Here is a 12,879-nt window from a genome sequence, read left to right on the forward strand (position 1 = left end):
TAATTATTACAGAAGCGCGTGCTATATTGCGTGGGCGAGTTGCAATGGAGAAGCATTCCTTTCGTGAATGTTTAATTCATCAACTTTTCAATGGTCAATGGCCATTGTACATCATGCTAATAACACGTTAAACTATTTTGATCACATGATCCAACTTTGTAAATGTAATCAAATAAATATTAATTTAAATAAAAATGGTCAATATAAAACTTTCAAGTTAGCTGTTTGCAGATCTCCAGAATGTAAACCTGTGGAAAAAACGGTCACGTTTTAATTGGTGAATTAAAAAAATCTTTATCACGCACACACACGCACACTCACTCACACACACACACACACACACACACACACACACACACACACACACACACACACACACACACACACACACTCACCCACACACGCACACTCACTCACACTACACTACACTACATATTCACATAAAAATAAAACACTACAAGGTATGGTAAGGGTTGTTTACATTAGTTAATTTTGTGGTCCACCACATATAGCAACAAGGGAAATGTGTATCTGTGATCAAGAATTTAATTTAGATTCTAATATCATAATTAGATGGTCAGACTACCTTTGTCAACTAGAGATGAACTGACTTTTGGTAAAAAGCGAGGGGTAGCCAATGCCTTGGGACTCTTGTACATTATGTGAGAAATCCAATCAGAAATACACAAATAGTTTAGAAACCAAATCCTAAATCCAAAATCACGTAAAAATAATGGAGAAAGTGAGTTTAACAAAGTAGACAATGATCAATCACGAATAGCTAAAACAAGATGTAGATCAACAACTGTACAGGTAGTTACTAGTTAGCAATCTCACTAAATGCTTTTAAAATACATAAAGATTGGGACTCTCGTACACACCATTTGAATGCTTTGCGTGGGCGTTGGCAACCCCTCTGGTACCCCATTTCGGTGTTTTGTATGGGCGTTGACTACCCCTCGAAAAAAAACAAAAACAAAAAGACTATACAGAAGATGAGCCCTGCACAGCTACGTGGGTTTCTTTATACAAAGCATACACTCACCTTATTTGCACAGTGCCCAATCGTCATCATGGACGCTTCCACCTCCCACCGTGCACTAAAGTAATAGAAACATCATTAAAATAATAACATAAGCATTAATATTATTATAGCATAACACAGCAGCTCAATATTACAGCATGGTAAACAAACCAAAGTATTTATACAGAAAACTATGTCCTAGACATTTAATCGTCTTTGAGCAAGGCCATTTTAACGTAGGCGCAAATTGTACGTGGGCGGGCAATTCATTACATTCTGTTCGCCGTTTATAACTATCAGTGGCAAACTAATGTATATACAATATCAAAGAACGTATATATTTAAACAGTTGCATGATACTTATAGACTGTTTTTTCACTGTCAACCACTTCTTGTGCGTGGGCGACCCACCACCCCACCCCTCCCCTCCGCACCCTCCCACCCACCCACCCCCTATATGATATACGTGCTATACAGGTGAGCATATAAAAGTTGCTAAAATTAACAGGTTTCTGTAGAATCAGTGTTTTAAAAAAATTCTAATTGAACAAACAGTACATTTTCTAGTCTGGCGGCGCCCGCCCCTTCGCATAGAGTAAGGGTCTGGTACACTTAGTATCACCGAGTTGTTCTGGAGGAATTTAATTTGAATGTAATGACGTAACGAAAATGGTCATAACGGAAGTGCTTCACCCAAAACTGTGGCAGTGATATTGAACTTTCTTTGCCTTTACACAGGCGAAAGTGGATTGGTCTACTTTTATAGAATACACATGTCTCCCTACCTAGGAAATCAGAGCGTAACCCAGGTTTTTCGCGTATCAAACAAGGCGAAAAGCCCTTCCCGAAATAACACTTTCTTCTCGTTGTTCTCTATAAGCTAACTCCTTCTGTTTCTTTCAGTACTGTTAGGGCATTTGATTCATTCTTTTGACGTAACATAAACAAAAATGCGCTGATTAAACGTGGAGCGTTCTGATTGGTTGCACCACTTTTTGGTAATCCGGTACAACTCCATTATACTAAGCATACCAGACCCTTACTCTATGCGAAGGGGCGGGCGCCGCCAGACTATACATTTTCATACTATAGCTGAATGACATTAAAATGTATTGAATTGTTCTGATATGGTGATACAGGCGAATGATTGTTACATGGAAAGCCCAGAATGCAATATTGGTGGAGTCAATTCTACCAACTGTTGATCTGACATGACCACACACACACACACACACACACACACACACACACACACACACACACACACACACACACACACACACACACACACACACACACACACACACACACACACACACACACACACACACACACACACACACACACACACACACACACACACACACACACACACACACACACACACACACACACACACACACACACACACACACACACACACACACACACACCTTTGGTATTACCAATGGTTAGCCTAACACCAAATTCACCTGAATTGGTGTTATTAAAACTTTTACCATTAACCTACCATCACAGCCTTTTCTTGGCCGCCACCTTGGATTTCACATCTTTTTTCACCATAGCCTTTTCAAGGGCCGCACTCCTTTTTTTACAGCTTGGCTGTTTTTAATTAGATATTATTATGTGTAAAATCAATGTACAGCAGCCCATGGAGGTAAGTTAGTTTTAAGTTACATTATTCATCATAACTCTGGTTCTGAAGGCGGTATCAAAATTGTTCGGCCGCCATTATACACGCATAACACTCCTCTATCTGATGGTGACAAAATTTATTCGAAGCTAAAGTGTTTACAGCTTGCAAATTTACAACAAACGATGGTAAATAGCAGCTTACGCAATACAAAATCCATTGGAGAGCAAATCACGAATTTCGCGTTCTAATTAAATAGCGGCATCACGCCGTTACCATAGCGATTACGAATTTTGTTCGGCAGGATTAGGATAGAGCAATTCATAATGAGTTCAAATGTAAAATGTATGGAGTTTGTATTGGAGAAATTGAAAAAGTGATCCATCTATCCTGAGACCTTTGAAAAAAGTTATTGTTTAATCAGTCCATTTCATGATCTAAGGGCAGAAAACAAACAAAGGACACTGGTAATGTACAATATTGCTGATAAAATTATCACTGGTTGTAAATTTGATTTTGCTATTTTTGCCATTTTGACTTTACACATCCCAATAGCATGTTTTGATATGAACGTGATGCAACTACACCATCTGTTTGATGGTGGTTTGTTTGGTAGGGGTACAATACTATCAAAATGTGGCGAATCACGTAACAAGCTCACGTTTTCAGTGACTTCCTGCGTTGTATAGATTCCGCAATCGTCTGTACTGCGGTTCTATAAGGCCTTGTGCGACAACAATTGGCCGGAATCTGGGTGGCCTGCGGATCAAGTCACGATGGGGTTGGCTTTTTTTTACCCCTTCTAGGTATTTGTCCCGTTTCACTTTAGGATATTTAGCTCAAAGATTTTCGCTTAGGCTCCTAGGCTATGGGTAAACACCTCGAACAGGCTCTGCCTTCTGTGTACACCCTCCAGTGCCTAACTGGTAAAGTAGATAATAACAACAACATTTCCCTACTTAGGTGGCCTCCCCAAAGTTGGCTCCTAGCGTGGCGCTTGGCCGGAATCTGGGTGGCCTGCGGATCAAGTCACGATGGGGTTGGCTTTTTTTCACCCCTTCTAAGTATTTGTCCCGTTTCACTTTAGGATATTTAGCTCAAAGATTTTCGCTTAGGCTCCTAGGCTATGGGTAAACACTTCGAACAGGCTCTGCCTTCTGTGTACACCCTCCAGTGCCTAACTGGCAAAGTAGATAATAACAATAACAACAAAACGTCACGTGCGATAATTATAGTTTGAACTTCAAAAATGAATTAATTTGATTGGACGAAATCTTATGCACGTGATTTTCGCTTGTTTTGTTGTTGCGCAAGGTCTCTTAGAACCGCAGTATATACAAGAACATTCACTCACGTCTTGACTCACGTGTACAAACAGGAAGTAGACAAAACTAACGTCCGGCTGCTGGACGAATATCCACTGCGAGTATCACTGATAAAATTATTTAAGTTAGACGATCATCCGAGTTCGTTCGCATTTTTTGTGTGATAGCTAGCTAGCTAAGAAGAGAAGCATATAGCATCTGTTGTGTGGCACTGATAGCTAATATCGTAAGTTCTCATTTATTTATTTTATTTATTAAAGCTTTACAGCATACAAGCTGAGGGTCTGCAGGACTCACATGTAAGTCCTGCAGACCCTCAACTTGTATGCTGTAAAGCTTTATAATGCAACAATACAGTGTACCATAATCTAGTGATTTTTGTGTAGCTATGTTTAGTCATTGTCTTGAGCAAAAAGCGCTCGAGTGGAAGCCGGAAAATTTGACGCCGGTTGGGATTCGGGTCGTGACGATTGTAGCAGTACTTAGAAAGAAACAAAAGCTACACGGTCGAACTCAGTACTGTATGCTGTTATACTAGCTGCCCGTAGCTAGCTACTGGTTGTCAATATTCTGTGTGATCCTGAATATGAAAACCTAAGTGTTTATCCTGTAGGGACCAAAAAGGAGTGGGCGTGGCCCACGAAGTAACATCACCCAAAAACCCGCCTCGATGTTCCCAATTCTTGATTGATAACTTTTTAGTTACTGTAAATGATAGTTCGGATCACACAATTACTTTGTATGAAGTGTTTAGTGCCATTTTTTTGATGCTGTATTCAATGGTTCACCAGTGTTGACTTTCATTATTACAAAAGTGTCATCAAAAGAATGTTTTGAAAAATTAGTAATTCTATGGTTGAGAAGATGTCGTAGTAATAAAAAAGCAATGAAACAGAGGAGGTCATCTACACCTGCAGGTACTTTAAATATCCCTAATGCCAAGTACCTAGTGATTTTCCCTCATATTTACCATCATCTCGTTTCACTGCTTTTTTATCGCTGCATGGAACTCTACAGTGTACTTTATTTTATACTATTGACAGGCCATAAGAATGAGAGCAGTAATTAAGTACCAATTAGTATGGCTGCAGGTATAGATGATCTCCCTTATTTCATTGCTTTTCAGTTTCTATGGATCCATAATTAAACAAACTCAAGCAGCTCATTTTATTTTTAAAGACTACTGGAGGACAAATAGTGTGTAGCATATGCTCTAAACTCTTTGGTTCTAAAATTTAATTCTTATGTGCATACAAAAATATCAGATTATTCATATTATTCACAAATTAGTGGAACTTTCCTTACCCAGCTACATCTCCAATAGTAACAGATCAGGTAGATGAGGAAATGAACATAATCAAGCTTAATCTACTATACCCCTCTTCACTGTTGATTCTTCTTACAAATTTAGGTTCTTTCCTTAATCGATAAATTTATGGAACAAATTGCCAATTATAACAAGAGAGTTTATAACTTCCATTTTACATGTAGGTATAGCTAGCTACTTGTGTTCATGGTGAACATGTAAGTAGAATAATCTGTACAGTCACATCGAAGGTGTGTGGGCAATCCGTGATATAATATAACCCAACAACCTGCCACGATTTTTCCTCACAATGACATGACGGTATTGGTTGGGTAAAACCAACCCCAAAAGTGTCTTCAGATCGACCCAAAACGTTTGTGTCAAGTTGCTACAGAATTTAAAAAAAATTATTCAATGGAATTTTCTACTGCCTGCCTGCCTGCCTGCCTGATGCCTTCAGTCAAGCTCAGTGGAAAACTGGCTACAGCTACAGCCCTAATTGTTTCACAGAAGCGTTTGTAGTTCACTTAAGAAAAAACCTCTAGTATATTGATAAACATACACTGCTTGTGCTATTACCTTACCTTTTATCCTTCTTTACCATGGTCATCAGTCAAGGTTCTACTGCTGAGTGTTAATAGACTACACTACGGCTTCCATCTACCAGTGTATAATACATCAAACTATTCGAATATACGTGGTCGCCAGTTGTACCAAAAACACATACGTACGTGATTGGCTGTTGATACCAATCAGAGAGAGCAACTCAATGCAATGTGTAAGTCAATATAATATAGTTTATTTATTTACAATGTTAAACCGAGTCAGGTCATCCAGGTCCTGCTTTACGGATTATTTGGGTCTGACCCCACTGCTAAATTAAATGTGGACATTTTACTACACATTATAGCATAGCTCTGCTTCTTTCGTGAGCCACACCCACTTACGTAAATTACTACCTGTAGACATATGGTAGCCACGCCCATTCATCACTGTGTAGGTATATCCACACCCACTTATGTAAATTACTGTCTTTAGACATATGGTAGTCACGCCCATTCATCAGTCCGTAGTTATACATGAATCCATGTCCATCTGCAGGCTTATGTAGAGCCACTCCTGCAGATCAGTTGTTATTGTATGAGTCATAATCTATATATAATAGTGCTGTGATTAACTGTTTTAAAATATTATGACTAGTTTTGTGAAAAGCAGGCTATTTAGTGGTCATGAGCTTGCAAAAAAACTTCACAAACAAGTATAAGAAAAAAGGGAATTTTGAATTAGAGTAGGGACAGTGTATATTGCTGCAATAATAAGTACTGAAACAAGCTGGATCAGAGTCATACATAATGTTTAAATACTGTAAAATGATAAGAAGTGAATATCCCTACTGTGCTACACTATACTTGTATTATTTTAGTTGATGCCACAAAATGCACCCTGTAGACATGTGATAAACAAGGAAATTTTCAATAATATAATAATCTAGCCAATGCCACAAAAATATAATTCATATATAGACCAAGGTTAATTTTCACTGAACCATAAATTATATGTAGAATAATATTATTTTAGTTGATGTCACAAAATGCACCCTGTAGACATGTGATAAACAAGGAAATTTTCAATAATATAATAATTTAGCCAATGCCACAAAAATATAATTCATATGGCATTGGCTAAATTATGGTTCATTAAATGATTAAATTAATGAACCATAAATTATATGTAGAATAATATTATTTTAGTTGATGTCACAACATGCAATCTATGGAATTGTGATAAACAAGGGAAATTTTTGAAATAATAATATAATACTTTGGTTGATGCCATTAAAATATAATTCATAAACCAAGGTAATTTTTCATTCAACCATTAATCATAATTTATGTAGAATAATATTAACTTGGTTGATGCCACAAAATACACTCTGTAGACACATGATAAACAAGGGAACTTTTCAATAATATAATAATTTAGTCAATGTCACAAAAATATAATTCATATATAGACCAAGGTTAATTTTCACTGAACCATAAATTATATGTAGAATAATATTATTTTAGTTGATGTCACAAAATGCACCCTGTAGACATGTGATAAACAAGGAAATTTTCAATAATATAATAATTTAGCCAATGCCACAAAAATATAATTCATATGGCATTGGCTAAATTATGGTTCATTAAATGATTAAATTAATGAACCATAAATTATATGTAGAATAATATTATTTTAGTTGATGTCACAAAATGCACTCTATGGAAATGTGATAAACAAGGGAAATTTTCAAAATAAAAATCATACAGTATGATACGATTGTATTGTAGGGACCACAATGTATTAGGCATGGCCCACAAAATAACATCACCCAAAACCAGCCTAAATTTTCCCACAGAACAATGAGGCAGCATTGGTTAGATAAAACTAAGCCCAAACAAGCTTTCAGATCAACCTGAAACGCTTTCAACAAGTTGCTATGGAATTTAAAAATAATTAATTAATGGAATTTTCTGAGTAAGTAAGTAACTGACTGATGCCTTCACACAAGTGTAACTCATTAACAGCTACAAGTTTGATTTTTTCACTGTTCGACATTGCTTCATCCTAAGAGGTGCCTTTGGGAATACCGCAGTACATACAGTGCATTCTCTGTGGACTTACCAGTGTTCTCTCTTGTGTCACATTCATCTTCGCTGACAACAAAAAGTGTCAATTTGGTGGTAGCACATGATGGCTTACCTTCGAAATGGAAACCGTCCGTATTTTTCATAGTGGCTACTTTGATTGCAGTGGTGTTTTTCAAATAGTTCTTGATTCGTATTGCTGTTTAACAGGTTGAACATAGCTGACAACGAAGTGTAATGGATACTTCACTTTTCAGACAATAATTATTCCATTTCATATGCAGTATGCGTGGGTTCACCAGTCAAAATAATTATTTACAAAAATGTTAACAAACAAATGCACAAAAAAATTTGGAATTTTCAACTAGAGTAGATACTATGTACATTGATAAAAAGTACTGAAACAAGTTGGAGTAGTGAATGATATTAAATCACAGTAATTTTAAAACAATAAAAAGTGTTGTATCCCTACTGTGCATTTTTATTATGATATCTTGAACACAGTAGGGATATATATAACACTTCTTATATATGTTTTACTGTGATTTAATATCATGCACTACTCCAGCTTGTTTCAGTACTTTTTATCAAGTGCTATGGTCCCTACTCTAGTTGAAATTCCTATTTTTGTGTACTTGTTATTTAATCTAATCCAAAACAGCCAAGCTGTAAAAAAAGTGTGCGGCCCTCAAAAAGGCTATGGTGAAAAAAGATGTGAAATCCAAGGTGGCGGCCAAGAAATGGCTGTGATGGCAGGTTAATGGTAAAAATTTTAATAACGACAATTCAGGTGAATTTTGGTGCTGCTTGGTCAATTGGCACAAAATTCACCTGAATTGTCGTTATTAAAATTTTTACCATTAACCTACCATCACAGCCATTTCTTGGCCGCCACCTTGGATTTCACATTTTTTTTCACCATAGCCTTTTTGAGGGCCACACAGTTTTTTTACAGCTTGGCTGTTTTGGATTAGATTTCACTTCTTTTTGTATTTGTATACCCCAAAGCCGGCCTATGGCCTGCTTTGGGACTTTTTAAACCTTTTTTTTTTCTTTACCACAGGAAGAAGATAAGATGAAGCAGATGTACCTTAAATATTTCTGATTTTATCAGTAAATGTACAGATTATATATATAATACATATATTTATTATAGAACTGTCCATGGTGGTTTCTTTGTAACTGAACACTCTTCAAAGTAACTTCTTCTAGCTGATCTCTCTACAGGGTGATTTGTTTGTAGCTGAACTATCAACAAGGTAACTTCTTCTAGCTGTTCTCTCTACAGGGTGATTTATTTGTAGCTGAATTCTGTACAGGTGATTTTTTTGCTGCTGAGCTCTTTACAGAATGGTTTCTTTGTAGCTGAACTCTCTACTAGGTAACTTCTTCTAACTGATCTCTCTACAGGGAGATTTGTTTGTAGCGGAACTCTCTACAGGTGATTTGTTTGCAGCTGAACTATCTAGATGATGGTTTCTTTGTAGCTGAACTCTCTACAAGGTAATTTCTTCTAGCTGAACTCTCTACATGGTGGTTTCTTTGTAGCTGAACTCTCTACAAGATAACTTCTTCTAACTGATCTTTCTACAGGGCAATTTGTTTGTGGCAGAATTTTCTACAAGGTGATTTCTTTGCAGCTGAACTCTCTACATGGTGGTTTCTTTGTACTGTAGCTGAACTCTCTACAAGGTAATTTCTTCTAGCTGATCTCTCTACAGGGTGATTTGTTTGTAGCTGAATTCTATACAGGTGATTTGTTTGCAGCTGAGCTCTTTACAGAATGGTTTCTTTGTAGCTGAACTCTCTACAAGGTAACTTCTTCTAACTGAACTCCCTACATGGTGGTTTCTTTGTAGCTGAACTCTCTACAAGGTGACTTCTTCTAGCTGATCTTTCTACAGGGTGATTTGTTTGTAGCTGATTTTTTTACAGGGTGATTTGTTTGCAGCTGAACTCTCTATATGGTGGTTTCTTTGTAGCTGAACTCTCTACAAGGTGACTTCTTCTAGCTGATCTCTCTACAGGGTGATTTGTATGTAGCTGAACTCTCTTCATGATGGTTTCTTTGTAGCTGAACTCTCTACAAGGTAACTTCTTCTAACTGAACTCTCTACAGGGAGATTTGTTTGCAGCTGAACTCTCTTCATGATGGTTTCTTTGTAACTGAACTCTCTACAAGGCAACTTCTTCTAGCTGAACTCCCTACATGGTGGTTTCTTTGTAGCTGAACTCTCTACAGGTGATTTGTTTGCAGCTGAACTCTTCACATGATGGTTTCTTTAAATTTGTAGCTGAACTCTCTACAAGGTAACTTCTTCTAGCTGATCTCTCTACAGGATGATTTGTTTGTAGCTGAACTATCAACAAGGTAACTTCTTCTAGCTGATCTCTCTACAGGGTGATTTGTTTGTAGCTGAATTCTGTACAGGTTGTTTGTTTGCAGCTGAGCTCTTTATAGAATGGTTTCTATGTAGCTGACAAGGTAACTTCTTCTAGATGTCTCTACAGGGTCACTAGTTTGTAAACGAATTCTCTACATGGTGGTTTCTTTGTAACTGAACTCTCTACAAGGAAACTTCTCCTAGCTGATCTCTCTACAGGGAGATTTGTTTGTAGCTGAACTCTCTACATTGTGGTTTCTTTGTAGCTGAACTCTACAAGGTGATTTCTTCTAGCTGAATTATCTCTTTCTGTAGTTGCATGAATTCCCTACAAGGTAACTTCTTCTAGCTGATCTCTCTACAGGGTGAATTGTTTGTGGCTGATCTCTCTACAGGGTGACTTGTTTGTAGCTGATCTCTATACAGGTTACTTGTTTCTAGCTGATCTCTTGAGTTCTTTTCGGGTGACTGCTCTATTAGGATGACTGCTCTATTAGAGTATCTCGATCTCGCACTTGCTACACCAAGTTGGATTTCGTGTTATAACTCCGTGGCTTTAAGTCTGATTCTTCTACACCATTGAAGAGCCTTTCTAAGATGATAACTCCATCTGTACAGCGATTTTCAAAAAATTACCCCAAGCGGTTTATCTGGTAGGCGTGGCAAGCAGTCGTTTTTTTTATTAGCTAATCTCGATTGCATAATTGTTACACACTGTTGGTTTTTTCGTTGTATCTTCCTGGTTTTTAGCTCGATTTCTTTCAAACCACAAAGGTTTGAGGTTCAATAGTTATCCTATTCACCCACCGATTTTCAGCTTCTTCCCATACGCGGTTTACCCTGTAGGCGTGACAACATATTGGTGTTATTTTTCGTGAATAATCGCTCATAATTCTTTGCCTGTTTATCGTATTCCAGCCAAAGTTGGTACAGAGATGCGCCTTTATACCCCCTTTCTGTTTGCCAAATTTCAAGTTTTTGTAAGTGTGCGAAAAGAGGAAGAAAAATAATAAGAAAAAAAAACACAAAGAAACTAAGCCAATTTTTGAAGTCGCATATCTCGGGAACGCTTGAAGCGATTTCGCTCAAATTTGGAATATAGGGTGCTGAAGTTGGAGGGAGTGTCCACAGCAAAAATCGTCGTGTTTCATCAAGGCAGCACAGAGCTACGGAGGTGCGAAAATTGCGTTTTCTTTCTTCCTGTCAATATACTCACGGGTGTTACGCGCCGGCTTCTTGGGCCGCATGACACACTACCATGTGTCTTGATATATTAATTTGGTTGATGCTATAAAAATATAATTCATAGACCAAGGTAAATTTTCAATCAATCATTAATAGTATGTAGAATAATATTATTTTAGTTGATGCCACAAAATGTACTCTGTAGATATGTGATAAACAAGGAAATTTTCAATAATATAATAATTTAGTCAATGCCACAAAAATATAATTCATATATAGACCAAGGTTAATTTTCACTGAACCGTGTCATTAACAACAGCCATGACATCATGAAATAAGATTCCCAGATCAACTGCTTCTTGTCTTATGAAGCACGCTTTCAATAATTTCTCTACATCAAATGCCTTCTTTGAAAAATGTTGCAGGGCATCAGAATACACCTGTGATCTTCTGATATTGATCCTTTGAACATCCTCATCATTTGAAGATTTTGTTGCACGTAACTGATGTTGCTGAATCACACGCTTTATAACAGCACTATCAATAGGCCCTTCTCTGGTTCCCTGATAAGTATATCATTGTATCGGCAGAGGTGACAGCAGTGGTACTGGTGAAAAAGGCCCAAATGGTGACATAGAGGTTGGTGTTGGAGATTGTGGTATTTGTGATGGGGATTGTGGCGTTGATGCAGAGTAAGTTTCCTCAGGACTGTTCACTTCAATATCCCCTTGATCACCCTACACGAAGATAACAAAAAATTAATTATGTAACCAGTCTGCAAATGAAATTATATGTGTACACCTCTACCCCTCTTCAGTGGAGTAGTGAAGGTCAGCTTGTGCCCATATATAAATTGTGCCCAACTGGCTAGAGAGGCAAGCCACCTGCTGTGGAGTCCATTAAAAGTTGAGCTTTGTGATGGTATAGTTAATGATTTTGCACCAACACCTGTCACTTGCAGGTACAGAAATGAAAAATTGGGATCATTTTGCATTGTTCCTTGAAAAATTGACCAAATTTCACATTCAACATCATTGTCTGTCATCTCTGATGTGAGGTGTAGCTTATACCAATTAGACCATTGCCAAAATAAAAGCATAAAGAGGTAAAAGCATATAATGTATCCAAGCTTGGCTCTGGCTAGTTGTAGAAAGAACATGCATACTCCAAACCACTAATGATGTATGTTACTACTTAGGGCCACTGCAGAAAGACTCGAAAAGTAGTCAAATGTTTGTGTACAAGAACTCCATAATCAGGCCATGCCAAAATGGTCCATATCTTCTATTGCGAACTGTGATGGCCCTAGCCCAAAGCTCATCGAAAATTATCAATTTGGACTCTTTCATAAGAGAACAGCCATTGATTTTTAAAAATATTTTCAATTCAATA

General features: G+C 37.4%; 1 protein-coding gene and 1 long non-coding RNA gene across 3 annotated transcripts in view; one reads left to right on the forward strand and one right to left on the reverse strand.

Moving 5' to 3' along the window:
- Nucleotides 1-122: 122 nt before the first annotated feature.
- On the reverse strand, nucleotides 123-2,050 carry LOC136247143 (uncharacterized). The gene is made up of 3 exons (XR_010697108.1): nucleotides 1,810-2,050; nucleotides 1,046-1,100; nucleotides 123-248 (listed from the first exon to the last, which is right to left on the reverse strand). It is a non-coding gene; the product is annotated as an uncharacterized lncRNA (long non-coding RNA).
- A 2,004-nt stretch (nucleotides 2,051-4,054) lies between these two features.
- LOC136247139 (uncharacterized) overlaps nucleotides 4,055-12,879 on the forward strand; it is a 142,643-nt gene continuing 133,818 nt past the window's right edge. For both annotated transcript variants that reach the window (XM_066038765.1, XM_066038766.1), the window contains exon 1: nucleotides 4,055-4,208. The gene's annotated coding sequence lies outside the window, so the exon portion shown is untranslated. The remainder of the gene's footprint in view (nucleotides 4,209-12,879) is intronic.

This window comes from Dysidea avara, chromosome 2 (assembly GCF_963678975.1).
Source record: "Dysidea avara chromosome 2, odDysAvar1.4, whole genome shotgun sequence".
In the NCBI taxonomy this organism is placed as follows: Eukaryota; Metazoa; Porifera; class Demospongiae; order Dictyoceratida; family Dysideidae; genus Dysidea; species Dysidea avara.